Here is a 17,879-nt window from a genome sequence, read left to right as displayed (position 1 = left end):
TTCGAGCTTAATAAATATTTAGAATGTTGCAATGAAAGAGTTTTTAGTAGGAAGCAGTGATAATAATTGAATTTGTATAATGCTCAATTTTGTAGGTTAATTAATTACTTGATTTCTGTGTATGCTGTGTATGAGTCATCCAGCTCAGGTTGATTAGTCCTGTCTGGACAGTTCAGGCAGCTCTTTTATGTACAGCAGCCAGTCCGCAACCAGTTTTTCCAAGGTCCTGAATTTTATAATTGAGTGGTTGAGCAGAGTGGTTTTGCTCAAGAAATAATTATAAAATTCAGGACCTTTGGAAAACTGGGTGCGGACTGGCTGCTGTCTGAAGAGCTGTCTAAAAGAGCTGTCTGAACTGTCCAGACAGGACTAATCAACCTGAACTGGATGACTCATACACAGCAGCTGTAGCGATTGATTACTTCTGCCGTGACAACACACTCATGACGCATTCTTACCTTATGCTGGGCAAGACAAGGCTGGAGCAGTTCATAATTAGGGTGAGGAGAAGTGCTGGGGCAGCCACAGGAGTGACAGAGCCTCATTATCATAATTGTATGATTGTTTTTTCAGCAAAACCACTCAGCTCAGGGATAAGCAAGATATGTTTCTGCATCAGTGTAGCTACAGCATTCTCAAGGTATGTTTGGTTCACAATGCATAAAAACAAATGGTAGATTTCCTTTAATGATTTCAAACAGATAAAATGGGTTGCAATAGAAGTATATAGGATCCAAAATTCAATTAAATCAATGCTTAGTAGTACTCAATGCATTATAAACAATATACAAACTTTCTTAATCGGCCATCAAGAAGACAAAGTTAAAAACACACATTAAAAACCACAAAACAAAAGATGTGGTGATGGTCAATAGTATTACAGTACATGATGTGGCGGTGGTCTCATTATACTGGTTCAAACAATTTTGGCTACATGCAACACCCTGGTGGGTAATATACTGGTTACAGCCAAATTGTCTATACTGTTGTGTGTTTGATACTTTGATAGTATTTATCATGTACTGTAATACTATTGACCATCGCCACATCTTTTGTTTTGTGGTTTTTAATGTGTGTTTTTAACTTTGTCTTCTTGATGGCCGATTAAGAAAGTTTGTATATTGTTTATAATGAATTGAGTACTACGAAGCATGATTTAATTGAATTTTGGATCCTATATACTTCTATTGGTATTGCATGCTTTTGATGAGCAATAGGAGTTGTTTATTGAGTACTGGGTTTTCTCTTTTTGGTATTCACAGATAAAAGGGGTTGTCCGCTTTACTTCATGTTTTCTGTAATGTGTGGGGGGCAGGACATTAGGTAATTTACCAATATACATCTATAAAATGTTCTGCACCTTTTTATATGAATTAAAACCCCTTGTTCAGAAGTGTCTTTTACCCCACCAGACATTCCTGTCCATACTATGGTCGCAGATGCAGGGTCATGTGATCTAATCTACCTTCTAGGATCTTAAAGAAAATCTACTACTCGAAATCTACTTTCTGTGAGATTCCCCGTGGTAGATTCCCCTTCCGGGCATCCCGTTTTTTACTAATTCAGGGATTCAGCTGCTACAGAAATAAAGATTAATGTTTAAATATGCAAATTAATTTCTAAGGCTACTGGGGGCGAGAAGTAGCCTCAGACAGCTCCAGGGACGAAGGCTACTCCACTTTCCCAGTAGCCACTACAGACCCACATCTACCCGCTGTACCCAGTTTTTCTGGCGCATCCCTGGCATCAATCAAGCTCTGTGCAGTTATACCCTTTGCGTCAAGTCGGAAGCAAGCGACTGCACTTATGCAGAGCTCTAATACTGCTGGAGATGCCCCGTAGCGGGTGCAGGTGGGTTTTTAGTGGCTGCATCCCTGAATTAGTGAGAAACGGGATGCAACTGCTGCCCAGACAGGGAATCTACCATAGGGAATCTCTCACAAAGTACCGTATATACTCCAGTATAAGCAGACCCGAGTATAAGCCGAGACCCCTAATTTTACCACCAAAAACTGGGAAAACCTATTGACTCGAGTATAAGCCGAGGGTGGGAAATGGATTGGTCACAGACCCCCCAGTATATAGCCAGCCAGCCCCCTATAGTATACAGCCTGCCGCCAGTAGTATACAGCACTGCCCAGCCTGCCCCCAGTAGTATACAGCACTGCCCAGCCTGCCCCCAGTAGTATACAGCACTGCCAAGCCTTCCCCCAGTAGTATACAGCACTGCCCAGCCTGCCCGCAGTAGTATACAGCACAGCCCAGCCAGCCCCCAGTAGTATACAGCACAGCCCAGCATTAAAAAAACAATAAACTTATATACTCACCCTCCGGTGGCCCCGATGTGCAGCGCTGCTCCCCCGATGTCCGCGCGGGTCCTTTTCTGGCTTCCGCGGCCGGCTTCTACTCCCTGTACATCGCGCTGGGCACCGCCATTGCTCTCTCCCAGGCTGCTGATGTACAGAAGATAGAAGACGGGCGCGGAAGCCAGAAGAGGACCCGTGCAGACATCGGGGGAGCAGCGCTGCACTTCGGGGCCACCGGAGGGTGAGTATATAAGTTTATTTTTTTAAAGTATTTTTTAAGTGACCTGTGACTCGTGTATAAGCCGAGGGGACATTTTTCAGCACATTTTTTGTGCTGAAAAACTCGGCTTATACACGAGTATATACAGTAGATTCCGATAGATTTCCTTTAAGATTTCTTTAAGATTGTATATATGAATACTAAAACATATTAACAGTTTTGATCACACCGAGCTGTGTAATGAAAAGGTCTTACCAATATGTGGTGTTGAAGGAGGAGCCATGTTCACATATTGGGATATGTTTGTGGTCCTCAAGAACTCACCCTTATCCACAAATTACCCTTGCACCCCAGATTTGATTTTGAATGTCCCTTAATGTTCTTCCCCTGTTAGGTGCTCCCTATTTCTTCTCTATGCATTTTGTTATTATACCATGTGACTCCTCTAGGGAATACTATAATAGTGGGAAACTGCACTTTTACATTGCAGAGCATATCCCAAAGTGGCTCCACAATGTTGGCTCGCATTGCCTTCAGCAGGCATGCACACAGTGGAATTCTGGAATAGGTTACTTACAGGTCTTCCATGTACTAGATTCAATATAACTGATACTTTAGATAATCTGAGTATGGGGTTTCCTCAGTCTCAGTGTTGTAAGTGTTCCTTTAAATAAAGATATTTTCAAAGCATGAAAACATTAATGTCTTCAAATTTAGCAATTTTGGAGCATGAATGTTCTGCGGTGGGGACAGGATTTTCCTAATTTTATTTATCTGCTGTAACGTAAAAGTAATTATACATGCACATAACAATAACACAACCCGAGATCTTCTGTAGAGTGATTTAAAGGTCAACTATGTTCATTGCCAATGAAAAATCCTCCAGCAACTACATTGTTTTCATCCATGAATAATTTTGATGCCGGCCGTTATTGTTGGAAGAATATTTTTTTCTACTTTTTTTTCAACACTGTGTTTATGAAGCCAAAGGTGCAGTTTTAAAAGGCTACAAAGATGGGTCAACAGCAGACTTCCTTTTCTGGCACCGGCCAGAGACATTATCCACGATAAAAGAGTTTTTGATTAATACGAGTTGTATGCCAAAACTACACATGCCACGTATGATCTCAATTAGAAGGAAATCTTATTCTCCAAGGCTGCGCTCCAGAATCATTTAGTAATTTCTTTTTATTTCTGCTTAACTTTACTCTTTCCTGACAAAAAAAATATTTGGAGAAAACTATTACCAATTGTGCATCACATGACGACTACAAGTCCCGCTGCTTAAGAAACGGCTTGGGTCATAACAACGAAGTGTTGGCAGCTTGACATAATGGAAGCACAGAATAGTTTTGTGTTATGGAAGTGATGCAAAATACTTATCAGTGTGTGTTCACACAGAAGAGGTGCCAGCTGCCAAAGCAAACTTCTTGGAGAAAGAAATGAGTGTATCAAAGCTCGCCCATTATAATAAACCTAAAATCAATAATGGAAGAAGTGTCTGAAGCTTAGGCATAATATTACCCTTCTAGGAAAAAAAACTCCTGAGAACTCAATTCTTTTGGCATGGAAACCTTATATTATCCCATCTCTTTAATGAAAAATGGCTCTTAGGGCTAGACACACATACCCCTCCACAATAGGGAAACTTCACTTAGTGTGGATTATCCCACTGACGTAAGGAAAAACCAAGGATCCCAAAAGAAACAGAGACACTCATCTACTATGGAATCAGAACCACAAATATAGCACTTATATGTGAATTGAGGTCGGTAGATGGCAAAACCCATTTCATAAAGGGCCTCCTAAGATTAAAGAGTTTGTCTTGCAATTGTAATTTATCCCCCTATCCACAGGATAGAGAATATGTCACAATCGAGAGAAAGAAGGACAGAAAGGGGCACATTTACTTAGGGTCCGTCGGACGCATTTCCGTCGGGTTTCCCAAATATTTCCGATTTGCCCTGAATTGCACAGGGGTTTTTGGCGCATGCGCCTGGATTGTGGCGCATCGGCGCAGGCTTGCGTGCGACACCGGACAACCCGACTGATTCGGACAAACCGTGGAACTTAAAATTCAAATTGTGTCGCAAGCTCAGCAATCACATGCACGGGGAAGAAGATGGTGAACTCCAGCGCACCTGAGCGGGGAAGCGACACATTCAAGAAATCGGGCACATGCTGTAAGTGAATCGCGGCAGCTCCGAATCCTCGGCGGACATTCCGGATCGGCGGACGCAACGGGACGGGTAAGTAAATGTGCCCCAAAGTGTCTTTCCTTGTCTTGCATAGTAACTTATATATGACTAGTATGTATAACAGTCCAGCACCCTTCATCACCTTAAATGTTAACAAATTGGCCGGGAGCCGAGGGCATGGATGGAGAAAAATGAATGAATGGAGCGAGATGAGGATGTTGACAGGTTATGCCTGGTAGAGAAGATAACACAACATCAAATGTAGACCACCAATTAAACAAAAAAAATGACTTATAGTGACTATTTTCTTTTTTTTTTTTTGCAGTATGTTTCTAGATTTTGCAAAGCAAATAAGGTCAACATCTGCAAATATTTTGGTCTTTTTCCAATGTTTGTGAGGGTTATCATTAGAAATGAGTAAATTGTAATTAAGGGACTGGATTTAGGGAGGATAAACAATACAGTGAGCTCTAAACTTCTGCCCCTCAAAGAGCCCTACTCCCTTGCCTTACAAACCCAAAGGATGTGGTACAGCTAAAAGGGAGTCCATTTCAGCACCAAAGGGAAAACACATAACAGGACAAACAGTTGGGATAGTTGTCAAGAAGGATCACTGCAGAGACAGCGATGAAGAACAGAATCACAAGTCAAAAAGTAGACTGAACGGGAGCAATGATCGACATACCAGAATAGCAGCAACAGAGTACCTCTAACGAGGTTCGGAGCAGGTCAAGATAAACTTTAACCAGCAGTGAAATAACTGTTAGCAGGATATTTAAGAGCAGTCAGAATCTGTGCCCCAAATAATTGTAGCAGAGCTCTGTCAGTCACATCTGGATAACTACTGCTGGACCAGAGCAGAGCTGCAGAAAAGGGTGTGATGCAATTAATCTCAACCCAGCCAGCAAACATAAACCCCTGTTCAAACAAAGACAAAATTAGCACACCCTCAGCAGCATTCTATGGAAACAGGAAGATGCCGGCAAAGATTTTGCACAAATATTCGAATTTTTGATTCGCTGAAGCTTTGCCGAATTTTCCCAAAGATGTGTTTAAGGTCCACAACAAATCAGTCTCAACCAATGTAGTTCCAATTGTTCTATAAATTGGTACTTAACCCCTAATGACATGGGATTAAAGTTGGGAATCTGTTTCTTCTAGAATAAATGTCATGTCATTAGGCTTCCTGAAAGTCATACTTGATGGTAAGGGGCATGGTTTTCCTTGTCCCATCTACTGGAGCGTCAATGGCTGTAAGTCTCCAAAACCCTTCAAGGTGGCTTAGTTGGCAAAATCTCCATAAGCAGAACTCTTACTCCCTGACCCTAGTCAAAAGCCTCTCACTCAACTAAACCAACTCCCTACTGTCACGGCCACGGGTGCCCCTGTGACCCATATCCTGAGTTGCAGGCACACCGGTGTGTGCCCTACTCTGCCCCCATAGCCTGTCTGCCATCTATCTCACCGATCCCGGCTCCAGCAGCGGTCCCCGCGATGTCCGTGCTCCGGCGCCTAGGGCTTGCATGCGCCGGCTCTGTTAAAATTTAAAGGGCCTGCACGCAGATAATTGCCGCCTGGCCAGCTGCCTTCCCTGATAAATTCCAGCCCCTTCCTGTGTCCCTTGCCAGATCTTTGAGCCTATGCCATAGAGAAAGCTCCCCTGTGATATTCCTGCATTCCTGGTTGTTCCCATGTTCCTGTGGTCCTGTGTTCCTGTTCCTGTGTTTCTATGTTCCTGCTCCCATGTTCCTGTGTGTCCCTGTTCCCGTGCTCCTGTGTGTTCCAGTCCGTTCCTGTGTTCTTGCTCCCTTCTGCCTGGACCTCCCGTTGCTGACCACAGATTGGACTTCACCTTGCATCTCTGACTGCCCTGAACCTGTGCCTGAATTTTACCACAAGACTGACTCCTGCAAAGGTACCTCGAACTTGGATGCCACCGCGGGCTAGTCTCACCCGTGGAACGACCTGATGGCACCCCACCGCACCAAGACCATCAAGAGCAGGTGCCACTTAGATTCCGGTCCCAGGTGTCGGCTAGTACCACCTCCCGCGGTGGTCCAGAGGATCCACAGATTCCGCATCCTGCCACCTACACTGCACTAAAAAGACACAACCAGCGTTGTCTACAGTTGAGAGATTGTTCCTTCTGGAATAGATTTACAGGAGGTCCCCTACTTAAGAACACCTGGCTTAGAGACAACCCCTAGTTACAAACAAACCTCTGGATATTGTTAAATTACTGTAGTTTATCCTTAGGCTACAATAAACAGCTATAATAGTTATTGAAGGTGTCTGCAATTAAGCTTTATTATTAATCCTGGTTCTTATGACAATCCAACATTTTAAAAATCCAATTGTCCCAAAAAAAATTCTGGTTGGGATACAATAATAAAATATACAGTTCTGACTTACATACAAATTCAACTTAAGAACAAACCTACAGAGCATATCTTGTACCTAACCTGGGGACTGCCTGTACTGGTTTGCTATTAGGCTTCCTGAAAGTCATGCTTGATGGTAAGGGTGCAGCCTTACAAGGTAGCAAAAGAAGCATGGTTTTCCATGTCCCATCTAGGAAAACCTATTTTCAATAGAATTGGAGCATAATTGGTTAGTCTAAAACATATCAGAAAAAATATCAGATTAGATGTAGTGAAGGAAAGTTTGCAGAAATCGTTCTGTCATGTGTTGTGGCTGCGCTATTCTTCACATGACACAAAGTTTGTCGCTGAAGGGGGTGTTTCAAAGCACAGTTGGACCATGCGCCACATTTAACATGCAAAGTCCAACTGAGGTGTGTCGCATGTGCCCATGTTAAAATTGCACTAAAAAAAGTTGGTGCACTCCATCACAGAGCGGTGCAGAGAGCGCCAGATTAATGATGAACAGCTGCCAGAAATCCTGAATCTAGCGCCCTCTGCACACCGCACAGGCAAACTGCACATAGTTTTTAATAAATGTGCCCCAGAATGTTTGGAACAGATTTTTATTGTGAACTTCCCACACTATAACATATGTGGATGGACTTCAGGGTATTTTGAAATTTTAAATTTTTAGCTCATATTTCATACTTTAAATTTCAAGTTATAAATGTACCTTTAGTGTGCCCAGGCTTCGAGGTCCAGATTATGAATTTAATGAGTGCCTAAACTATTATCCGATTTTGGTCAGGCAACATTATATTGTAATTGTCAAGCCACTGATCACAATCGTGGGGACAAAAAAAAACTGATTTAGTTTTTTGTCAAGTGTTGTGTCTTGTGTGCAGTAACTTGTGGATTGTAACGAGACCATATTCCCTATCAATAATCATGATGTTTTAGTGTTACATTAAAACTTTATGTAACGTAAACACAATTTGCGATGAATTCTTTGCTAAATTTAATGTCTTAATAAAAATTTTTTATCAATTGTATTTTTAGTGATGGTTTTTCTTTTCCAAAATTATACAAAAACACAGTAATAACCTCATAGGATAGTAGAGATAAACATTCAAAAAAGTCTCTTACATGAGTAATAAAAAATGAATAATGCTTTTTGATCATTTCTCAAAAGGATAACTTTTGAAAAAGTCAAAAAGTTAAAATCGACTCATTTCGAGCAACTCTGCATTCAACGGTTGTGTCAGAGCAAATGACATCAACATTAGCGTTAATGTTCTACATACTGTTTTAGTAGGTAAAATGAAATCAAATTGACCTTCTGGGAAAACCTCTATGAAGGAACGTTAGAGAAGAAAAACTATTTAGCACCTTCGGAGTATACAAACACTCCTTTAAAAGTCACACACCATAAAAACTTTAGGAACAAATTATTTTTTGATATGGCTGAACTAAACCTTCGAGATGAAAAACATGTGTAGACTGAACCATTCTGAGAGCTCCATGTCTAACGGGAAGAGACTTCTGTCCTGAGAAGACCTTTTCGACTCATTAAAATAATGTATCCTCTACTGAAGGCATTTCCATTTTTAAATGGACTGCAATTAAAGGGAATATTTATTAATAACAGTGTCAGGTGTTTGAGCCAAGCTGTAAATGAGGTTTGGGTGCAAAGTCTCTCATGGAGGAAGCTTTTTGGTCTGGACATCAATATAAACAAGTGGACTTAATTCCATCTGCTTTTAGCAATCTGTTGTCCCTTTTAAGTACATTTTCCCCGTTTGTCTTTTGGACACAGTTTGGAGGAAATGTCAGGCTGGGTGATTGATGGTAGAAGACTGGATGCGGTGACTTCAGGCTTTCATAAAACAGCTGCTGGTAGTAAGTCCCTAGCAGGAGCTGGAATGGGTTGAATTTTCCATCTCTTTGGCCTGGTGAAGGATTAGATTTAACCAGATAAGTAAATAAGAAGATGGGTGAACTGTAGCGAGTCCTTTTAATGATCTTTAAAGAGCAATTATAGATAAAAATTTAGGATGTTGTGGATCTCTCCGAATTTCTTAGGAACATACTTCAGGTTTTCCTTTATGAGAAACAGATTGCCAGAAGAAGTACTTGTTTAATAAACAGAATACCAATAAAAAGCCTTAAATGACAGTAAAGTTATGATAGATTTCAGCTATTTAATTGTTATCTTGATTCATGGGAACATTGGAAACCATAATATTTTAGAGTTATATTATCACTATATTCCAATAACTTTTTGTACAATAGAAGTTCTTAATTTTTTAAGATAGTCAATGGTTTTGTATGTGTTCCAAGACTGACATGAATAACAATTTATGCATCATGTAAAGTCAAAACATTTCACATATCTATTAATAGATTGACATAATACTAAGCCTAATACTACCGTAATAATTCAAGGTGAATGGCATAGGCATTGACATTACACCTACACTACACGATCATTAGTGAAAGGACAGCAACAATACACGGCCTTAGGCCACATGCATTACACTTTGATTGGGGGTCGAGAGCCAGCCGTACAAACAGCGGATAATTTATGGCCCCCCTGGATTCTACTGTACATGGTCTTGGAGCACTGAGGCTTGATGCTTGTGCCTTGTGTCGGTGTCCTGTAAATGTGCCAATTGGCCACACCGCAAATTATTCCTATTCCTGTGACATTTAATGGACATCGGAGGGGTGAGTGGAGCTCTTATACACCAAGTCCAGCAGGCCACAACCAAGAGCCCAGTTGTGACTTGCAAAGTGCACAAGGTAAAGTGCATGGGGACTACTATCAAAACCTAGTGCAATCTTCGATGCTGATTGATAAACCTATTTATACTGTGATGAAACAAAATACATTTTGACCATATCCATGGAAAAAGTCTAGGACCTGGGGAAGTTGTGCAGAACTATTACTTCAAAATAACTGATACTCCATAAAGTGCATAGTCATATGAAAAATATTCAGGTATATTGAAAAACTATGATTATTATTAAAAAAAGTTAATTTAAACATTACAGAATTTTTACATTCGGTATTGAAATGCTTCCGTAATTCAAAAAAGATTTTAACATTTTTTTTAATTTATATAATTCAACTAAATTAAACAATAAGTTTTTCCAAAAATAACTAAATATATATAACCATTAATTTAGAAGAACATAGAATTTCTGTAGTATTTCTAGATAACCTGATGGTAGATGGTAGATGGAAGATGTCAATAACCTTCTTTTTGGAAGGGCTGGTTTTCAAGTTTTATAAACTATTCAAATGAGCCTGAGGCGCTCTGCTGATGCTCATGGCTACACCGTTGATTTACACATGCCCCCACAGCCAATTGGCATGCCCACACTATCATAGTGGAATGTAGTGAGATAATGCTATGATCAGGCTTATTTGCATAGTTTATGAAGTTTTTTTCTATAAAATCTGGCACTTCTAAAAGATGAAAAAAGAAGGTTATTGGCACTCGGGACAGAGAGGTGAGTATAAGCAACTACCATCAGGTCATCTGTTTGTAGATGTCCTTTAAGTGTTTAATTTGGAAAACTTTGTTGTCTTTTGTAGTTGAATTATATAAATTAAAAACATGTTAAAACCTTTTGGAATTATGGAACCAATCCAATTGTATTTTGCAGAATTTTGTTGAAATACAATGGACCTATCGATTACATCCAGGTCAACCTGCTGCACAGAACCACATCAGGACTTCTTCTTATGACTCTATGACATTGGTGTTGTTCTTCATATCTTTGGTTCCGTGATTTCCATAGATGCCTCACAAAGACACTGGGGCACATTTACTTACCCGGCCCATTCGCGATCCAGCGGCGCGTTCTCTGCACAGGATTCGGGTCCGGCTGGGATTTAAGATGGTAGTTCCTCCGCCGTCCACCAGGTGGCGCTGCAGCGCCGAAAATAATCTTAACGCCCCGGAATGCACCATCCCATAGAAGGTGAAGGTGAGCGCTCCCCAAGCGACACATTTTCGGTTTTTAAATGCGGCGGTTTTTCCGAATACGTCGGGTTTTCGTTCGGCCACGCCCCCCCCGATTTCTGTCGCGCGCATGCCGGCCCCGATGCGCCACAATCCGATCGCGTGCGCCAAAAACCCGGGGCAATTCATGTACAAGCGGCGCAAATCGGAAATATTCGGGTAACACGTCGGGAAAACGCGAATCGGGCCCTTAGTAAATGACCCCCACTGTTTTCAATGGGTGTTTTCACATTGACTTATTTTATCTCTGATCTGTTGTCCATGGAAAAAAAATATGAAACCTGTCCTTTCCTTTTCATGGATGCGGTTCACTAAAGCCCATAGTAGTCCATGGGTGCGCAACAAAAACCTGATAGCAGGTCCATTTTTTCACTGATTTTTTGTTTTCAAAGTAATGTTAAATCAATTTTTTTGTGGATGTGGAGACAAAACGTGAGCGAAACGGAGATACAATGGAGGCAAAACGCAAAAGATGTGACAACAGAAGTGCACCACCGACGAAAATGTGAAACTACCCTTACATAATTACATAATTTTTAATTTAAATAGTGTGGCTTCCTAAATTCCCTTCCCTCCCTTTCTTACTCTTAATTTGACTTACTACTAATTTTTTACAAGTTTATATACTCGAGTATATACCCGTATATACTCCAGTATAAGCCGACCCGAGTATAAGCCGAGGCCCCTAATTTTACCACAAAAAACTGGGAAAGCCTATTGACTCGAGTATAAGCCGAGGGTGGGAAATGCATTGGTCACAGCCTCTCCAGTATGTAGCCAGCCAGCCCCTGCCCCAGTGTATATAGCTTGCCAGCCCCTGCCCCAGTGTTTATTGTCTGCCAGACCCTGCCCCAGTGTACATAGCCCCCCCCTTCCCCGTCGTGCAGCACAACAATACCGGATGGATCGCACAGAAGATCTACGGGTGCCGCCAGAAAGGCGAGTTTTCATTTATTTATTTTTTTTACTCGAGTATAAGCCGAGTTTGGGTTTTTCAGCACATTTTTTGTGCTAAAAAACTAGGCTTATACTCGAGTATATAAGGTATATAGTATATTAAAAGTTGTAATCTAAAAAAAAAAATAAAATAAAAAAGTATCTTTATTTTTAACAAGTTTTTCTAACGTACCATATAAACATAATGGATATAAGTAAATTTTACATGAATGAATAGAACTTTTACATATCTGAAAACATCCTGTGTAACTAAAATCAGCCTTTAATGTGGATACATTTGCATTAAATGTATTCATTTTTGTGTGTCACGGCCCCTTTAAACAGCTTAAGTTACCAGGTGATGGTCAGATCACAAGACAGGATTTATGGTCTGTTGACTTGAATGAGCTGTAAAGTATAATCCACTACCCAGCTGTATAATACAGCATAAAATTATATTGCCCTAAATCCCCTTGAGAATAAGGGGATTTTATTATATTATATTTCCTAGGATTTTAAAAGAAGCCTTGGACTTCAATTTCGTAATTAGGTTTTCAAACAATTTTAACTAGGAGATATAATGTGATATATTGCCCTCCTTGCGATCCCCCATAATGCCCTGGTGTTATGTGGATTTATTTAATCAGTAATCAGATAATGTGACTGATTAGCAAACATCTCCGAGTCCACGGTTCTCGAAAGAAGTTTGTGAAATGGAAGGAAATGAATTTCCGCTATAAAATTGCAGGCTCAGAAAAGTGCGTTTTACTCCACCTGTTTTGCTAATTTTATCACATAAGGGTCTATTCACTGTGATTTGCAGGGCGGCGTGGTCGTATTTAAATATTTATAAAGCTAATACTCACATATCAAGAACCTGTGCCCTCATATTAAACACTTTCCTATGAATGTCTTCCAAAATTCTGAAGTCAATAAAGTTTTTTTTTTTAAATATGATTTTGTGGAGATTTTTCATGCTTGATTTGTTGATGTATACAAACATGAAAATAAATAAATATGCTGAAGATTACAATATTTACTACATTTTTTTAAAGGAAACCTACCATAAGGAATCTACCATCAGTAGAAGATCTGATGGTAGATTCCTCCTGCCTCTGCCCTAATCTGTAATTTAATAATCCTGGTATTTAACCACAGAGGCTACTGGGTTGTAGAGTAGCCTTAGCTCCTGTTGCCTGGCCAGGCTAGTACACGCCCCAGTAGCCTCTCCAGTTAATTTACATATTACTAAAATAAAGTTTTTAACAAGTTAGGTTAAGTTCCAGGATTATTAAATTACAGATTAGAGCAGAGGCAGGAGGAATCTACCATGAGATCTACTTCTGATGGTAGATTCCTCATGGTAGGTTTCCTTTAAAAATTCCGAGCAGAATGTTGGTTCTACTAATTTTCTGAGTTAGGCTACATCCACACAATGTATGCTCACCCCGCCCCACTCCATAGAAATACACAGCGCATGGCGCCATATTCCGTTGAAAGATAGGACAACTCCGGGTTCTACCGACACGTACGTAGCCGTGAGGCCATTGAAGTGTATGGGGGACCTATAAACACCGTACATAAGTCGGCCGTATATATGTAGCTAATACGTTCGTTTGAATGTAGCCTTAAATTGGTTTTCCCACAAACGTTTTCCCTTCTGTGACAGAAAGTGGCTTAGAAGCCCTGAAATAATCACAAATGCTAGCATATCACTTGCGATTATCTTCCCCTTTCTGCCACCTCCACGCCAGAGGGGAACGGGCACAGCTGGTGGTGAAGCAGGCTTTATTTATATAGTGCCATCATATTCAGATAATGGAGGTTCATATACAAATAAAACAAGACATTGGGGCAAATTTACTTACCTAGTCCTGTCGCGATACCCGATTCAGACGGTCCGACAAAGATGAAGTACGGCGATTTACGTAGATCGTGCGCCCGTGTTCCTGCATCTGTTGCTTCCCCGCCGAGGTCCACCGGAGTTCACCTTCTTCTTCCCGGTGCTTATAAGTGCGTGTCAATTTGAAATGTTAAATCCTGCACGTTGTCTGAATCCGTCGGGTTGTCCAATGGCCCGCCCCCCTGATTTGTGTTGCCTGCAAGCCAAAATCCGATTGTGTGCACCAAAATCCCCTGTAAAATGCGTCGCAAAACGGAAATCAGAGCTTACCGTCTATGAGGCTGAAGGGGTAGAAAGCTGCCACATACAAAAATAGGTGCTGCTTTTGGATAAACATGTGGTTATTGCTGTTATTGCTTAACAAGTTAGATTCCGGGATTATTAAATTACAGATAAGGGCAGAGGCAGGCAAGAGGAATCTACCATCAAATACACTTCTGATGCTATCCTGGTGGTTTCTGCTGTGGTGAGGTGCCCATATACATGCGCGAATGAGCCCATACACCTGCAGTAATGCAGGAATTTACAGTAGGAGAATCTGTCAGTGAATTGTGGCACCTAGTATTACAGGTCTGGTGTCATTTTAAATCTCCCCTTGAATTTTGCACATGGATTGTGTTTCTAGGTTCCACTAGAGATGAACAAGAGGGGTTCGTAGAAGGAAAGTGTCATTGCTAGATATGAGCAATTGGAGCCAATCATTCTAAAGGTAATCAAAAATGTGGTAGTATGGGAGTGGTGGAAATTAATCAAGTAAGTGTTTTGATAATTCACCTCAAAACTACTAAAATCAATGGGTCCTTATGTCCCACCTTCCAAGGTAATTAAAAAGGTTATTGTTTATTATTTAATTATTGGACATTGGTGGTGTTTCTGGCTCCCCCATATCCCCATACAAAATAGTGTGCACATTGCCAAAGTGTTTTTATAATCAACATGCTTTCATGTTGTTGACGCCAAATTCTGACCCTAACATCCGAATGTCGCAGCAGAAATCGAGACTCATCAGACCAGGCAACATTTTTCCAATCTTCTACTGTCCAATTTCGATGAGCTTGTGCAATTTTAGCCTCAGTTTCCTGTTCTTAGCTGAAAGGAGTGGCACCCGGTGTGGTCTTCTGCTGCTGTAGCCCATCTGCCTCAAAGTTCGACGTACTGTGCGTTCAGAGATGCTTTTCTGCCTACCTTGGTTGTAACGGGTGTCGATTTGAGTCACTGTTGCCTTTCTATCAGCTCGAACCAGTCTGCCCATTCTCCTCTGACCTCTGGCATCAACAAGGCATTTCCGCCCACAGAATTGCCGCTCACTGGATGTTTTTTCTTTTTCGGACCATTCTCTGTAAACCCTAGAGATGGTTGTGTGTGAAAATCCCAGTAGATCAGCAGTTTCTGAAATACTCAGACCAGCCCTTCTGGCACCAACAACCATGCCAAGTTCAAAGGCAATCAAATTACCTTTCTTCCCCATACTGATGCTGGGTTTGAACTGCAGGAGATTGTCTTGACCAAGTCTACATGCCTAAATGTACTGAGTTGCCGCCATGTCATTGGCTGATTAGAAATTAAGTGTTAACGAGCAGTTGGACAGGTGTACTTAATAAAGTGGCCGGTGAGTGTATGTCTCTGTAGGTCCCTTGTGCAGGTACAGATTCTGGCACATTCACACTGCGCAGGCTGTTGCGGAGGGACCTATTGTCCATGTCCTCTACTCTGTTTTCCTTCATTACTTACTGGCACCCGCTCTGACATATAATCATAGCCCCCTCCTAGGTATGTAGCTTGGTCTCCACTGTAGCAATGCTCTGTGTTTTGTTCAACTTCCCGGCAAAGAAATTTTAGGGCCTTCGATACAGTCGCCGACAGGGCCTCCGCATTCTCCGGTGCAAGGAGCTTAGTTGCCCGATAGTTTAGCTTTTGGCTGCCCATAATCCAGCTCTGAGGCCTCCGAGTCTGATGGTGCTGTGCTGTTGAGTTCTTAGATTCCTCCTGCGTGTCTCCTGCCATTTTGCCAGGCGCCGTTTTCTTCTGTGCCTTTGACCTTTTCTTTATAGGGGTTGGTGTATTCAGGTGAAGGTGTCTGACCCCAAAAATTCGGGAGACTGTTTTTGTTTTAGTGGCGGTCAGGAGGGAGCACTCAAATTTGTGCTCCTACATGCTTGGCCTTGGAACTGTAAGTCCAGGTGCATTTTGTTTTAGAGATTGACATCAAGCAAAGGTGACAGCAGATATTAGTAGAAGAAGTTTTTGGAGTTCAAATCTGCTACTAATGAAGATAAATAAGGGAATAGTAATAGTTTGGTAGAGGCGGAGTATATAAAAATTTTTATGACAGATTTCGCGATGACGCTATTGTTTTCCCATGAATCACACTGCTTTTCCATTACTTAGTAAATGTCTGTTGATAATACTTTACAATCATCATTAGTTTTTCACATCATGAACTAGACTTGTCTGGCTGGAGTCTTTCCCCAGAAGAAATATTGCATTGAAATTTTTCTATTGAGTTATGAAATGTTTTCTATTGTTGTCGCTTTGACAACATTGCTTTCATTGGATTATAGTTGTCAATGCTGAAGCACATCACAAAATAACTGATAAATAACAATATGGCTCTAATAGCTCTATTTTTACGCATTGTACTTTATAATGGTTTATTCTGGCGTAAAAGCCATGAAAAATTCACAATTTCTAAGAACAGGAATTTTAACTTTTCCACTACTTACCCCACCTCCATACAAAGTGGGCGCAGAGTGGACACAGAGTGGGCTGTGTCAGCTTGCCCTGGCCAGGGTGGGGACATCCTGTTCCAGTGCATTGACTATAGCCTGTGGAAATTGCTGGCGCAGGAAATAGCGCAATTCTACGTCAAGCAGTAGCTTGCCATGGATCTGTCATATAACTTGGGGGGGGGGGTGCAGAGATTGCCATTCCAATGAGAATAAATGGCCATATAATGTGCCATTACTACATTATGTATTCCTCAACTGTGACGTCCCATTGCTCCAATACTTATTATCTACATACCATGACATCACTCTGGGTTCTTTTCCTATGAGTTCACTGGGAGTGTTATGGAAATACTGTGACATCACTGCGTTTGTTATTGTTTTTCTATGACATCACTTTCTATATTATTGTTATTTCTGTGCTGGTACTGTATACAGTTACCTGTGTAATGTGACATTATTGTCTTTATTATTACATTGTACAATGACCTTGTAGTAGGATAGAACTAGAAGCGTTCTAATAGGGGTTGTACATATCGATGAGCCATCCGTAGGAGAGCACCAGCTGCCCACTGTATAGATGATGAAGCTGCAGTGCTGGGTTTGGAGTTGTTGGGGAAGATTTATCAAAAGTGTCTGAGAGCAGAAGTGTTCTAGTTGCTTATGGCAACCAATCAGAGCTCAGCTTTCATTTTTCCACAGCTGTTTATAAATTTAAAGCTGAGCTCTGATTGGTCTCCATGGGCAACTAGAACAGTTTTACCTCAGAAACTTCTGATAAATCTCCCCATTTCTCTCTATTCAGTCACATTCAGCCGAGCTGCAGTTGCCCAACCTGGCCACTACATAGAGAATAGAGCTGTTATTCTGGCTCCATTCTATGTCCTGGAAACTACCAGAATCAATGACGTCCCGAGTGTCCGATACTATCTAATATTGATGTCTTTTTCATATAACTACATAATTGTAAGACAAATATGGAGATGCACTTTAAGACAGAAGATCATGAAATTTACCCTCAAAAAGTTTCTCTTATATATTGTATTGATTTTTTCAAGAGTTCATTTATAATGTAAAGTGTCTATTCTTTGACTGAAACATGTCGAATATGGCTGCCAAAATTGAAAAATTAAAAAAATAAAATCATGGGAGCAAATGATTCATCTCATCTCAAGGGGCTGGTTGACAAATGAAAG

The sequence above is a fragment of the Engystomops pustulosus genome, chromosome 10 (genome assembly GCF_040894005.1).
Source record: "Engystomops pustulosus chromosome 10, aEngPut4.maternal, whole genome shotgun sequence".
Lineage (NCBI taxonomy): Eukaryota > Metazoa > Chordata > Amphibia > Anura > Leptodactylidae > Engystomops > Engystomops pustulosus.
This window is presented reverse-complemented; position numbering follows the sequence as displayed.